We start from the raw sequence: 15,921 nt of genomic DNA, 5'->3' as shown, positions 1-15,921 counted from the left end.
AAGCCATCAGACTCCTCAATACTCAGAGCCTGGACTGACACCAACCTACTGCCCTCTACTGTGCCTATTGTCTTGTTTATTATTTATTGTAATGCCCGCACCATTTTGTGCACTTTATGCAGTCCTGGATAGGTCTGTAGTCTAGTGTAGCTTTTGTGTTGTTTTACGTAGTTCAGTGTAGTTTTTGTATTGTCTCATGTAGCACCCTGGTCCTGAAAAACGTTGTCTCGTTTTTACTGTGTACTGTAACAGCAGTTATGGTCAAAATGACAATAAAAAGTGACTTGACTTGACTTGACTTGATTGTTCAGATATCTACTCATATTGTAATGCAGGGGTCCCCAACCTTTTTCGCACTGCGGACCGGTTTCATATTGACAATATTCTTGCGGACCGGCCGACCGCGGTGGGGGGGGGGGGTGCCAACGGACAAGAGTAGCAGTCAAATACGCTGGGTTTCCCTGAGAAAGACTACAATGACTATGAAGCCTTGCGCGGGCACCAGTGCGCATGCGTGTACGATTTTTTTCCACAAATCGTTTTTGGCGATTCTTTTCGGGGGGGGGGCGGTGGGTGTTAATCACGACTGGAATACAGATGATAATTAGCTAATACACTCAATTTCGTTTCTAAAAGCGTTTATCTAACGAATTTAATATTAAACACACAGCGCATATTTTCCTCGCATGAATATAGTGATAAGTCAATTATCAGGGGAGGACAGGGGAGCTTGAAGTAAGTGTTGAACGAACTTCCAGTAGAAGTGGTAGAGGCAGGTTCTATATTATCATTTAAAGAAAAATTGGATTGGTATATCGACAGGAAAGGAATGGAGGGTTATGGGCTGAGTGCAGGTCGGCGGGACTAGGTGAGAGTAGCGTTCAGCACGGACTAGAAGGGCAGAGATGGCCTGTTTCTGTGCTGTAATTGTTATATAGTTATATAAGTCAATAGCATCATAACATTTTAAGTATTGTTTGGATATTAAACACGCAGCACATATTTTCCCCGTATGAACATATAAAATCATTGCAACACACCAATATCGCTGAAACAGTGGGAGCCCTGGGATTGTTTTCCTGCAACAAGACGGTCCTATAGAAGGGTGACGAGAGACAGCGATACTCGAAGGGGGTTCCTTATGTCCAGTCTATTCCGCTATTTAGTTTTCGTTGCATTCACTGCAGAGATATGTTGGAAATGGAAGCAACATTTTCAGTGCTTTCGTGGCTATCTCAGGATATTTAGCCTTGTCTTTGATCCAGAGTGCCGGCAGAGATGTTATGTCAAACATACTTTTCAGCCCGCCGTCATTTGCAAGCTCAAGGAGTTGATCTCCTTCCCGCGCTGAAATGGATCACGCGCGGGTAATGACCTCGCATGCGTAATGGCTCAACAGTGGGCGTGACAGGGAATGAGGAAAGGTGCAGCTGACTCGTATCGCCAAATCATATCGTTTCCTCGCGGCCCGGTAGCGCATGCTCTGCGGCCCGGTACCGGTCCATGGCCCGGTGGTTGGGGACTGCTGTTGTAATGCATGCCCCAAACACATGGATCTAATAGTTCAAAAGTACAGATAAAGTGTCTCTTAATTTAATTAACTCAAAATCATCTCTTTAAGATAGCAAGTTTTACAGAAAGCAAATTATGTTGTGATTATACAGCCCTTATATTAACTGCCAAATATACAAAATTTATACATAGTTGCTGTCATGTTAAGGACTAAATTTACAGTTCAAGCATCAGCATAATCACCAAATGGGTTCCTTAAGTTGTTATAGTCAGGGGTGATAGTGGGGACACAGAGAGGGTGACAGAGAGGGGGTGACAGAGAACAAGTCTGGCAATTCTCCTCTGACCTCTCTCATTGAATGTTTTTTTGTTTTCCACACCATTTTCTGTAAACTCTAGAGACTGTTGTGTATGAAAATTCCAGGAAATCAGCAGTTTCTAAGATACTCAAACCACCCCGTCTGCCACCATAATCATTCTATGGTCAATGTCACTCAGATCACATTTCTTCCCCATTCTGATGTTTGGTCTGAACAACAACTGAACCTCTTGACCCATGTCTGCATGCTTTTATGCACATGATTGACAGATTAGATATTTGCATTAACAAGCAGGTGTACAGCTGTACCTAATATAGTGACCACTAAGTGTATATATTTTGTTGTTCCTTTTTCATGCCTTGTGGCGCATCGAGTGGCATTTTTTGCCGTTTCCATACTATTTGTCTGTTTTGACAAAGCTGAGTTGTTAGCTTGACCCTCAACTCAGCACAAATGGAAAGCGTGCAAGGAGCCGGCTGGGTTCAAACCCGTGACCATTCGCCTCATGTCTGGTGCTGTCACCATTACACCAACAGCCGGCATTAAGTGTAGATATTATACATACATTAAATACATCCATGCATAATATGAATGCTGATAATTACATGAATGCCAAAGTATTTGCAAGCAATTTTGCTGTTTATGCAGTAAAATTAAAAATTGGAATTATAAAAATTAGAAAATATGTTTTATGAATTATACTAAAATTAACCAAGCGTTATTTAGAACAGGATATATTACATGAAGAATGCTCATTTGTTAGTTTTGAAGATAATGAAATTATTAAAAGAGATGCTAATTAAAGTGGTTACATTTTCCTGAAGATTTTCGTAAAGATTGCATTCCATTTTATCTGCCACGTTGAGCTCTGCTGTTAAGGGAGTGCAAATAGGTAGGAGAGTTCCTTCAGAAAAGTGTGATAAACTGGTGGAAAGGGTGAATAGGAAACAGATTTAATTTATTGTGTGAAAATATGAAGTATTGAGAGGAAGAATGCTGGGACACAATATGATTTTATAGATGTGAGGTGGAGAGAACATCACCGTCGGTTACGGGGGTGCCAAAGGACAGGATCGGGAAAAGCTACAGAGGGTTGTAAACTCAGCCAACTCTATTGTGGGCACTAGCCTGCCCACTGAGGCATCTTCATCATTGAGGACCCTCACCATCCAGGACATGAAGTACCACTATCAAGAGAAGGTACAGGAGCTTGCAGGCACACATCCAATGGTGCAGGAACAGCTTCTTCCTCTCCACTATCAGATTACTGAATCACCCATGAATCCATTAACCCCACCTCACCATTTTGCTCTCTCTTTGCACCATTATATTATTTTTATATTCCTCATTGTAAATTATCAGGGGAATAAACAGTTGAGTGCTTGAGGTCTGGAATGTATTAATAACGACACATTTGAGGAAGCTTCAAAATAACATTCAAAAGTGTGGGGTGGGGGAGGGGAGGTAGTGGTTGGGTAAATACCTAAAAGGAAATAAATGTCAAGGCTTTCAGAAAGGATGGAGGACTGAGACTTGCCAGATTGCCCTTTCAAAGAGCGGGTATGGCCTCAATGGACCAAAGCCCACCTTACATCTTTTTACCACTCTGAATTTAACACTATTACAGGACTGAATTTGCACTTTTACTAATCAAATCAATCCTTCTTTTTGGACCACAGTAAATTAATAATAGATATCAAATGGTTGACACTTTACATTAATTCTTTGTTCAAATTTAATTCTCTTTTTCTTTGTTCAATAGAAGTTTTCCAATAACAGCAGAAATAAAAAGAACCACTCCTAACTGATGTATGCACTGTATGACCAGGTCAAATTATGGTCCTTTCAGTTTCAAACAGAACCACTCAGAAATACCAATAATGTAAGTAGAATTCAGGAAGTGGATTTAGATAAACCGGAATGATCACTTAAACAGTTCACTGATTCACAAATTAACAGTACATCATTAAACCTTTCACAAGAGCAGGCAAGTATGTTGTAATAACACTGGTGCTTGGTAACAAAGAGAAACTAACAAGTTATCAGAACAAAGCTTTGATTGTTTAACCTTTACTTTTCAAGTACTGCTCTTTGTTGGTATTTGTGTTGTCCATAAGAAACAATAGTCGGGAAAAATCCACAACAATGAAGTGGAACTTCAAGCACAACTACGTAGTTTTGTCCAAAGAAATAACCACTGCAAACAGTAATCTAGCCTTTAAAATACAGAAAAAATTATACACAGAGGGAAATCTATAATTGTTTGTATGTTATCAAAGCCAAAGTTTTATATATTTCAAAGTGCAAAATAAAATTTATTATTCAAGTATATATGTCACCAAATACTACCCAAAGATACATTTTCTTGCAGACACAGTAGAACAAAGAAATATGAAAAACTACACACAAAGACTGACTGCCAAATTGCAGAAGACAAACTGTGCAAATAAACCTAATAATAAATAATTGAGTAAACAAATAATTCATAATTCAGTGACATCATGCCTCTTCCAAACTATTCAACTGTTCACCACGGTTAACTCCTTTATCTCGGGATTAAAACAAGGGAACCTTCTCTAAACTACCACCAATCCAAGTGTATTTCTCCTTAAATTAGGTGTTCAAAACTGCAATACTTCAACTGTGATGCCTGGCATCATTGAAGCAAAACTTACCAACTATTTTACTTAATCCCTATCGATCTAATGACGTTTCCTGTACATTTCACCAGAGTGCTTTAAGGTGTTCATATTTGCTCTGTTCCAATATTGAATAGATAACTCTATATACAGTACGTATACACATTGTGGAACCAAATATACTTTGCATAAATAGTATGGTCTTTTGTGGCTACCTACCACATCATACTGCAGCTGCTGCTCTTATAGACAGCAACCCTTGTTTGCAAGGCTGCACCTAATGATTCCTGAACCCAATATCCAGACATTCAATGGAAGTACTGAGTTTGAGCTCGAGATCTTCAAAAGCATTTCTGCTGATATAGAATGTGCCTGTCTTGGCACATAGAAGTTGATGATAAATTTCAACATCAATGTCTAATATTCAATTATTATAAACTTGAACTTGAGCTAAAAACAAGCTACTGGAGAAACTCAGCGGGTCAGGCAGCATCTCAACGTCAAAGATAAACTTATTACCACAGTACATACGTACATACAACCCTGAGATTCTTCTTCCTGTGGGCATATTCACCAAATCTACTGAACAGTAACTGTAAACAAGATCAATAAAAGAGTAAGAGCATAGAAGACAACAAAATGTGCAAATGCAAATCCAAATAAATAGCAATAAAAATGAGAGTATGAAGTAACAGGATGAAGAGTCCTTAAAGTGAATTCATTGGTTGTGAGAATATCTCAACAGATAAGTGCAGTTACAAACAAGAGAAAATCTGCAGATGCTGGAAACCTGAGCGATACACACACACACAAAATGCTAGAGGAACTCAGCAGATCAGGCAGCATCTAGGAGAAAAGTACAGTTGACTTTTCGAGCTGAAACGTTGACAGTACCCTTTTCCTAGATGCTGCCTAGTCTGCTGAGTTCCTCCAGCATTTTGGATGAGTGCAGTTATCCTCTTTTTTCAAGAGCCTAATGGTTGAGGGGTATGAAGTGTTCTTGAACCTGGTGGTGCAAGTTCTGAGGCACTTGTACCTTCTACCTGATGGCAGCTGAGAGAAAAGAGCATGGCCTAAGTGGTGAGGAACTTTGATGATGGATGCTGCTTTCCTACAACAGCATTTCATGCAGATGTCCTCAATGGTTGGGAGGGCTTTACCCATGCTGTACTGGGCCGAATCCACTAACTTTTGTAGGATTTTCCGCTCAAAGGCATTGGTGTTCCCATACCAGGCTGTAACACAGCCAGTCGATACACTTTCCACTACACATCTATAGAAATTTGTCAAGGTTTTTGATGTCATGCCGAATCTCCACAGACCCCTAAGGAAGTAGAGGCGCTTTCTTTGCAATTACATTTATATGATGGGTCTATGATAGGTCCGCAGAGACAGTGACACCCAGGAATTTAAAGTTACAGACCCTCTTCACCTCTGATGCTCCGATGAGTACTGGCTCATGGACCTCTGGATTCCCTCTCCTAACATCAACAATCAGTTCCTTGGTCTTGCTGACATTGAGTGAGAAGTTGTTGTTACGACACCACTCCGCCAAATTTTCAATCCTCCTGTATGCTGAGTCATCTCCACCTTTGATATGGCCCACAACAATGGTGTCATCAGCGAAGTTGAATATGGTGTTGGAGCCATACTTAGCCACACAGTCATAGGTGTAAAGCAAGTAGAGTAGGGGGAGAAGCACACAGCCCTGTGGTGCACCTGTGCTGATGGAGATTGTGGAGGAGATGTTTTTGCCAATCTGAACTGACTGTGGTCTGCAAGTTAGGAAATCAAGGATCCAATTTTACAAGGGAGTATTGAGTGCCAGGTCTTGGAGTTTACTGATTACTATTGAGGGAATAATGGTATTAGATGCTGAACTGTAATTGATAACTAACATTGCTGTCCAACTATTCCAGGGTTGTGTGAAGATTCAATGAGATAAGCATCTGCTGTGGACTAGTAGGCAAATTGGACCGGATCCAAGTCACCACTCAGTCAGGAGCTGATATGCTTCAACACCAGCCTCTCAAAACACTTCATCACTGTGGATGTAAATACCATTGCGCGATAGTCATTCAGGCAGGTTATCACTCTCTGCTTGGGCACCAGTATGTTTGAAACCTGCTTGAAACAGGTGGGTACTACACACTAACCAAGCAAGAGGTAGAAGGTATCCACAAACACACCAGCCAGTTGGTCAGCATCGGTCTTCGATGCTCGGCCAGGTACTCCATCCAGACCAGCTGCTTTCCTTGACTTCACTCTCTTGAAGGCAACCCTCACGTCATCTTTAGATACCAAGACCAAAGGATCATCGGGAGACGTGGGGGTGCACAATGGTTCCTCCTGGTCAAGCCAGCATAGAAGGCAATGAGCTCATCTGGAAGCTGTCCCCCATGTCACTAGATTTAACTTTGTCGGAGGTTACGGCATTCAAACCCTGCCACAGCTGTTGAGCATCCCTTGTTGATTCCATTCTAGTCCACATTCTCCACTTCACCCATGAGATGGCTTTCCAGAGATCAAACCTGCACCTCTTGTAGCGTTCTTGATCTCCAGACTCAAATCTGTGGAAAGACATTCAGCAAAGATGAAAAGGGAAATAGCCAGTATAAAATAGGTCAAGTGGAAGTATGGGCCAAGAGCTTGATAGGTGGATCAAGTGAGGAGCGATTGATTTACACACGGAGATCAAAGGCCTGGAGGCCTATCCTGGAGTCGAAGGACTGTCTATGTGTTTCACCGGGTGGGAGGAAGGAAAGGGGCCTATTTTGCTGTTGTTGTTTTGTTGCTTGTTGTGTTCTCTGTTGGTCTGCTGAAGACTGCTGTCATGCTACGTTGACACCGGTATGTGTGACAACACCTGCAGGCCGTCCCCAGCACACTCTTAGGTGTGTTGGTGGTTGGCACATCTCACTGTATGCTAACATGTACATGAGATAAATAATTCTGAATTTGAACATGGAGTCAGGTGGGAGAGGAAAGGTTGGAGAGAGTGACAGAGATTGGGAGCTGATAGACAGGGACAACAAAGGGCTGCAGATTATTGAATCATAAAAAATGAGGTGAAGACTGAAACCAAATAAGGAAAGAAAGGTGAATGGATGGGAACATTAGGGAGAGGGAACAGGGGAGGAAAGTGTTGGTAACAGCAAAGAAATTGGGCAATAGAGGGCACTGGGGGCAAGTGGAAAGAAGTGTGTGTACGAGAGAGAGAAAACTTAGATCAGAAGGAGAGAGAGAGGGAGAAAGGAGAAACGAGTTATCTTAAATTGGCAATTTCAGATGTTCGCAACACTGTTGGGCTAGACCATCAGTCAGAATATGAGACACATTTGGTTTGCAGTTTGCCTCTGCCCATTAGTGGGGGAGGCGAAGGACAGTTAGGCTTTTGATCGATGGCAAAGAGAAATTTAAATGTCTTGTAAGTGGGAATTCCAGACAGCTACTGCAGAGTGCGCGTGCGAGTGCTCTGCAAAGCAGGCAACCCGTCTGCACTTGGTCTCACATCGTGAGCAATGAATGCAACCAACAAGGTCAGAGAAAGTGCATGTGAATCACTTCACTTGGAAGGGCTGTTTAGGGTACCTGGATGGAGGTGGGAAAGGTGTTACAGCTCCTTCTGTTGCAGGGGAAAGTGCTTTAGGAAGGGGAAAGATGGGTGAACCTGCAAGTCACAGAGAAGAGAAGTTTCTGTGGAAATCAGAAAGAGGTGGGGAGGGAAAGATGTGACAGGTAATGGGATCATGTTGAAGCTGATGGAAATGTCAAAAAATGTGCTGGATGCAGAGGCTGATGGGATGAAAGTTAAGGACTGAGGGCATTCTATCACTATTCTACCTGGGAGTAAATGGGAGTAAGTGCAGGGAATGGAGGAAATGGGGTAAAGGCTCCATCAACTATGGGGGATGAAAGGCCATATGACCATAAGACATAGGAGCAGAAATAGGCCATTTAGCCCATTGAGTGTGCTCCACAATTCCATCATGGCTGATGCCAGATCCCACTCAACCCCATACACCTGCTTTCTCACCATATCTTTTGATGCCGTGACCAATCAGGAAGCGATCAACTTCCACCTTAAATATACGCACAGACTTGGTCTCCACCACAGTCTGTGGCAGATTCACTGCTCTCTGGCTAAGAAAAATCCTCTTTACCTCGGTTCTAAAAGTTCACCCCTTAATTTTGAGGCTGTGCCCTCTAGTTTTGGATACCCCCACCAAAGGAAACATCCTCTCCACGTCCACCCTATCTGGTTCTTTCAATATTTGGTTGGTTTCAATGATATCTCCCTGTATTCTTCTAAATTCCAGTGAGTACAGGCACAAAGCTACCAAATGCTCCTCATGTATTAACCTCTTCATTCCCCGAATCATCATCGTGAACCTCCTCTGGACTCTCTCCACTGACAACACATCCTTTCTGAGATATGGGGCTCAAAACTGTTGACAATACTCCAAGTGTCTGACTAGTGTCTTATCTCCTTGTTTTTTTTATATTCTATTCCCCTTGAAATAGCCTGAAGATTCGGTGGAGTAGATTTAGGACGGAGATGAGGGGGAACTGCTTTTCCCAGAAGGTGGTGAATCTGTGGAATTCTCTGCCCAATGAAGCAGTGGAGGCTACCTCAGTAAATACATTTAAGACAAGGTTGGACATATTTTTGCATAGTAGGGGAATTAAGGGTTAGGGGGAAAAGGCAGGTAGGTGGGGATGAGTCCATGGCCAGATCAGCCATGATCTTATTCAATGGCAAAGCAGGCTCGACAGGCCAGATGGCCTACTCCTGCTCCTATTTCTTATGTTCTTATGTTCTAAATAAATGCCAGCATTGCATTTGCCTTCTTTACCATAGACTCAACATGTAAATTAACCTTCTGGAAGTCTTGCACAAGGATTCCCAAGTCCCCCTGCACCTTTGAACCTTCTCCCCATTTCGATAATAGTCCACGCTATTGTTCCTTTTCCCAAAATGCATTATCATACATTTCCCAACACAGCATTTCATCTGCCACTTTTTTGTCCATTCTTCCAATTATTCTAAGTCTTGCTGCAATCGCATTGCTTCCTCAACACTATCTACCCCACCACCTATCTTTATATCATCTGCAAACTTTACCACAAAGCCATCAATTCCATTATCCAAATCACTAACAATGTGAGAAATACTGACCAATACTGACTAGTGAACAACACATTACCACTGACAGCCAACCAGAAAAGGCCCCTTTTATTCCCACTCGCTGCCTCCTGCTTGTCAGCCATTCTGCTATATCTTTCCTGTAACGCCATAGGATTTTATCTTGTTAAGCAGCTCATGTGTGGCATCTTATCAAATGCCTTCTGAAAATCCAACTAAATGACATCCACAGCCTCTGTTTTGTCCACCTTGCTTGTTCTTCCTCGAAGAACTCTGGACAGATTTGTCAGGCCAGATGTCAGGAAGCCATGGTTCTTGTAAAAGGAGGAAATCTTAAATTTTCAGGAGAGGAAAGAAAGCTTAATCTCAAGAAGATATTGACTGAGATTGAGCAATTAACAGAAAGGGATTGTGTCCTTACAAGAGAAAATATAGGAGGAGATATAGTCAAGGTAGCTGCAGGAGTCAGTGACATCAGTTTGCCTCCTGAGATGGTCACAAAAATTAAGAAAAGGGAGAGAGGTGTCACAAATAGCTCAAGTGAATTTGAAGGCAGGATGGAACTAAGCAGGGGAGTAGAAGAGTTTGATAAGTGCCACACAGGTACAGGTGGTAACATGCCAATGCAGTCGTTGATGAAGTGCAGAAAGATTTAGGGACTAATACGAGAGTAGGTTTGGAACAAAGGCTGCTCCACGTAGTCAACAAAAAGCAGGTGCACCTAGTGTCCATGAGAGTGCCCTGTGATTTACTGAAAGGAAAAGGAATGAAAAAGTTGTCCAGAGTGAGAACAAGTTCTGCAAAGCGAAGCAGAGAAATTAGAGGGGAACTGGCTGGATGATGTTCTACAAAGCAACAGAGAGCCCGAAGGCCTTCTTGATGCACAATGCAAGTGCTTGGGCCTGGACTTCCAAAGATGAGGTAGTGGGAACCAGGGAAATGAAAGATGTTAAAATGATGGCTCGTGAGACATGCAAAGTGGTCTTCATATCACAGTGTCTCATCAAGGGTTCTTATCATCAGAAAAAAATTCCAGCAGGTTAGTAAAGGCCAATCATGTGAAAGAAAACAGAAAACACCAAAAAATTTCTCAGAATGAAAGACCCTAGACTCAAAACATTAAGTATCTTTCTCTTTCCACAGATGCTGAATATTCCAGTATTTTATTTTTTATTTCATATTTCCATTAACTGCAGATTTTTTAGTATTTTCTTTTCCTGAAGTAGTTTGAAGGCTGATTGTTTCTTATATCAATGGTTCCTAATATTAACCATCTAACCTCTAATCATGGCCCTCTCTTCCCATAGAGGCTTTACCCTCTCTGTTCAGAACCAGAATCAGGTTTATTATCCCTGATATATGTCATTAAATTGCTGTTTTGTAGCAGCAGTTACACCATGATCTGCCTTTAAACAGCTTGTACAACAGGCTAACATGTACTAACCCATATTTTCCCAAGCAACAATTACTTTTGTCTTGTATTAGTATCTTTCAGTGTTGCCCCACCATTGACATTGGGCTGCCTGACCTAAAATATTGAGACATGTATATGAATCCACAACAAAAAGTAACTACAGAGTTCCTACGTCCCAAGGGCAAATGCAGTCTTAACCCCCATCACAGAGAACAACATGCCCTCTGCTCCTGTGAGTGATAAGCATTTTAATCACCATTGAAACAGGCTTGGCAACAATGACAAAATACACAAAACCTTCAACAAGCCTGGACTTGCTGAGTGCAGTAACTGTGACAGAAGAAAATGCAGCACAGGTCATCTGCGCTTTGAATGTAGATTTAAAAATTGGCAATGTGATCTAGTTTAAAAGGGTTACCTCAGAGAAGGTATAAAGAAATAAGACGTTTTGAATTTCCTTGCTGCATTGTCATTTTAGATATTTCTAATTCCACTGTAACATTGAACAGTTTATAATGAAATGCTGTTAAGGTTACTCAAGGACAAAGCAATGCATCATAAACAGACATTCCACAGTACTCACTAATCCTCTACAAAGATCTTTATGAATTTAAATGATAAATATTCTGAATAAAGACCAAATCACTAAATACTTGAGAAGCTTCTCATGAATAAATGATGCACAGAAATAATGCACATTTTAACCATACATTGTACATGTCCAAGTTTAGAATATATTGTCTAAGTACATTATGCTGCAGCTGTCAGTTTAGTGAAGCATAAACATACAAACATAGCACTAAATAAGTATTCAAAATAAGTACTGCTTTGAAGTATTCATAAGGGAAAAAGGGGGAAAAAAATCCCTCTCAAACAAGAATAAAGTAAAATGCACTGAGTTTTATTTGTTTATTGAGATCCAGCGCAGAATAAGTCCTTCCAGCCCTTCGAGCCACGCCACCCAGCAATCCCCCGATTTAACCCTAGCCTAATCATGGGTCAATTTTTACAATGACCAATTAACCTACCAAGCGGTACATCTTTGGACAGTGGGAGCAAACCAGAGCACCCAGGGAAAACCCACATGGTCACATACAATCTCCTTACAGGCAGCAGTGGGAAATGAAACTGGGTCACTTGTACTGTAAAGAGTTGTGCTAACCACTACATTACTGTGTGCCTCACATGTATAATATACATGTACAATGTATATTTAAACTGCACTTTATGGTGAACAGACACAATGGCAAAAGTACTGCTTCTGTGTTGTATCTTTCTATGACTCAGTAGAGGTAATTTGATTAGATCATCCTGTTTAACAAAAATTGAAATAAGTTCAAGTGAATCTGAATTTGAATGTGGGTACCCCATTTACCCATAGAAATCATTCACTCTCCGTTCACTCTTGTGAGTCTTTAGAGGGAATGATCAGAGAAATGATTTTGGGGGAAAGGAAAGTAAAAGAATAAACATTTCAGACGATTTTATTTAGCATATTTTCAACTCACATTCAAAACATCTCAAAGTGTTGCAGAGTCAGTGATGCACTTCTGAAGTCAAGTCAATGTTGCAAGGTAGGATATTCAAAAGGGAATTGGCCCATAATAGGCTCCTATAACAGCAATCTATTATTTAATTGATAATCTGTTAGACAATTGTTAACTGAGGAAAAAATTAGGTGAGGACATTATTATAAAGCCAGATTTTTTATTTTACATCCCAATCCAAAGATTAACTGCATAAAGAGTCCAGTGTTGGAACACAGTGATCAAATTTTTCTTATTTTCATGAGGAAAATAGGAAAGCAAAATTTTTCCTACATAATAATAGAGCAACAAGGGTAATAACACAGTGAACTCTCAATGGCCACTTTATTAGGTACACCTGTATATTAATGCAAATATCTAATCAACCAATCATGTGGCAGCATCTCAGGACATGCAAGTATGCAGACATGGATGAGAAATTCAGTTGTTTTTCAAACCAGACATCAGAATGGAGAATTAATGTGATCTAAGTGACTTTGACCATGAAATGATGGTTGGTGCCAGATGGGATGGTTGTGTATCTCAGGGATTTTCACACACAACAGCCTCTAGTGAGCAATTCTGTGGGCAAAACACCTTGTTAAATAAATTGACAGGAAGACAAGAGTAACTCAAATAACCACACATTACAAGTGATGTGCAGAAGAGCATCTCCGAACACACAGCACATTGAACCTTGGAGGGGATGGGCTACAGCAGCAGAAGACCAAATGGGGTTCCACTCCTGTAACTAACTGAGTGTACAAATCTATGCCTGCTTTCTGTATCATGACTGTCTTTGAACATGAAGTACAGGAAGTAAATTTGTAGATAAAGCAAGCTAAAGAGAAAATGGTCTTTAAATTAAGGACACTAAATAAAAGTGCATGCAGGTCTTTATGTATTCTTACATGAATAAGTGAGATCATACTGTGACCCATTATTTTCTTTCCTTGAGTCAACCCATGCACTATTTCCAACTTTTGACTTCTGCCTCATAAATTTGAGACAAAATAGTAATCTCTTCCATGAAAAGATGTCAGATACTATTTGGAAATGTTAGTGATTAGACTCCAGTTTAGCATAGCCAATTCTATTTGTTGGTTGCTTAAAGAAATAGAGGCAATTTGATTAGATCATCCTTTTTAACAAACATTGAAATAAGACCAAGTGAATCTGAATTTGATTGTGGGTACCACATTTACCCATAGAAATCATTCACTCTCCGTTCACTCTTTTGAGTTAGTTGTTAATGCTAAACTGCTGCACACACAAATAAATCACAATGAAAATAAAAAACATAAAAATATAGAACTAAGGAGTCTTGATGGCTTATTGATGAGTACAATAGTATTGATGTTAAATTACTCAACTAATAACCAGAAGCCTGGACTATTGATTGAGCATTGTGTGTTCAAATCAAACCTCAAATGGGAATTTAACATGTAGTTGTATAAATCTAGAATTTAAAGAAAATGCTAACATCAATACTAGCAATCATGAAACTACAGTTCTCTCTTTAAAAAAGAAAACAATTTGGGTTACTGAACTGGACTAGTGTCCTGATAACGGGACTCTGCCCAAAATGTTGACTGATTCAAATATAAATCCACATGTCAAAATTAGATCGTCTCGTTAGAAATGACAGATGTGAGTGGTAGATTTCCATGCATGGCAAGAAGCAATAACAGCAAAAGGTGAAAACCTTTGGAAATCCCTGGTCACTGTGTCAATTTGTCCTGAATTAACATTAATAAGTAGTAATTATAAAAATATGTTCATATATACAGACAATACAAACTAGGCAGAGGGACAGGAAGTTCCCAGTGGGCAGGTGACATACAGATCGTTCTGCACTGCGGTCAGAGCAGGGGTGAACAGATTTGCGTCTGACCTATGCAGGTGGGGATTTAAAGAAGTTAGAGGGATGGGAATAAGATTTGAAGCTACAATAAAGTGAACAAGAGTGGGAATCAATAGTGTTCAATTACAGGATCTGGAATGGCAACAAATTGGGTGGCAATAACAAGTCATCACCTTTCATATTTCTTTACAACATAGCAGGAGGGCATTCAGGCCACCAAGATGTACCGTGGAGGGCACTCTGACAGACATCATTACTGTCTGTTATGGCGGGGGGAGGGGGGGTACTGCACAGGTCTGAAAGAAACTGTAGAGGGTTGTAAATTTAGTCGGCTCCATCTTGGGTACTAGCCTACAAAGTAACCAGGACATCTTCAAGGAGCCATGTTTCAGAAAGGTTTCGTCTATTATTAAGGGCCTCCAATATCCAGGGCATGCCCGTTTCTCACTGTTACCATCAGGTAGGAGGTATAGAAGCCTGAAGGCACACACTCAGTGATTCCAAAACAGCTTCTTCCCCTCTGCCATCTGATTCCTAAATGGACATTGAAGTTTTGGACACTACCTCACTTTTTTAATATATATTATTTCAGTTTTTGTATGATTTTAATCTATTCCATATACATGTAATGTAATTGATTTATTTATTTTCTTCTATATTATGCATTGCATTGCACTGCTGCTAAGTTAACAAATTTCATGACACATGCCAGTGATAATAAACCTAATTCTGATTCTGAAACATATCCCATTCCCCAGAGCAAATCCCATTTTCCCTCTAACATGTTCTCCCCATATTCCCATTGGCTATCCCATATTCTACCACCTTCCCATTTTCCGGGGGAAATTGCAGTGGCCAATTCATCGACCAACTTACATGTTTTTGGGCGTGAGAACTGTCATCTAGGGTTAGGCCAGCAAATTGAGCCACACCATTTAAAGAGATAGACCCATTTGAAAACTACTCCGTGGAGGTAGATGGTAATTAAATTAATGTGACTTGAATTTAGTGCACTCACCACACATAATCACAATGAGATTCCATAATTAGAATCACTTAAAAATGCAGGTTTAAAAATCTCTCTCCAGCCCCAGAATAAGAAAAAACAGTTGCACTGCTCTACAGCAATTTAGCAAAGGTATCTGTTCTTTTTACAATTTTAACTCCCACCCTACCCCACCCCCACCAGAGTGAAATTAAATAATATGAAGCTGTTAACCTCTAAGCACTGTTTTTACATCTAGTTATAAAGTGATTGGAGATTTTTTTAAAATTCTGGCTACAGATACAGTACGAACTTATTTCCTAGAATCCTTATATTTTAAATCCATTTCCCAACAATGTAAACTTTAAAAAAACTTTAGTCAAATGCTAATGTTTTGGCAAATGAAAGAAGTTTGCCTACCTTCAGCACTCGTGTAATACTCTGTCTCCAGAGGTGTTTTCTACCCGCTCTCAACATCATTCTGAGACTTCATTCAGTGTTTCATGCCATATATA

General features: G+C 40.4%; 1 protein-coding gene across 1 annotated transcript in view; it reads right to left on the bottom strand.

The window, feature by feature from the left end:
* The window catches only part of dnah5 (dynein, axonemal, heavy chain 5), a 249,007-nt gene that overhangs the window by 216,710 nt on the left and 16,376 nt on the right, over positions 1-15,921 (bottom strand). The window lies entirely within an intron of this gene.

The sequence above is a fragment of the Mobula hypostoma genome, chromosome 17 (genome assembly GCF_963921235.1).
Source record: "Mobula hypostoma chromosome 17, sMobHyp1.1, whole genome shotgun sequence".
Lineage (NCBI taxonomy): Eukaryota > Metazoa > Chordata > Chondrichthyes > Myliobatiformes > Myliobatidae > Mobula > Mobula hypostoma.
This window is presented reverse-complemented; position numbering and strand designations above follow the sequence as displayed.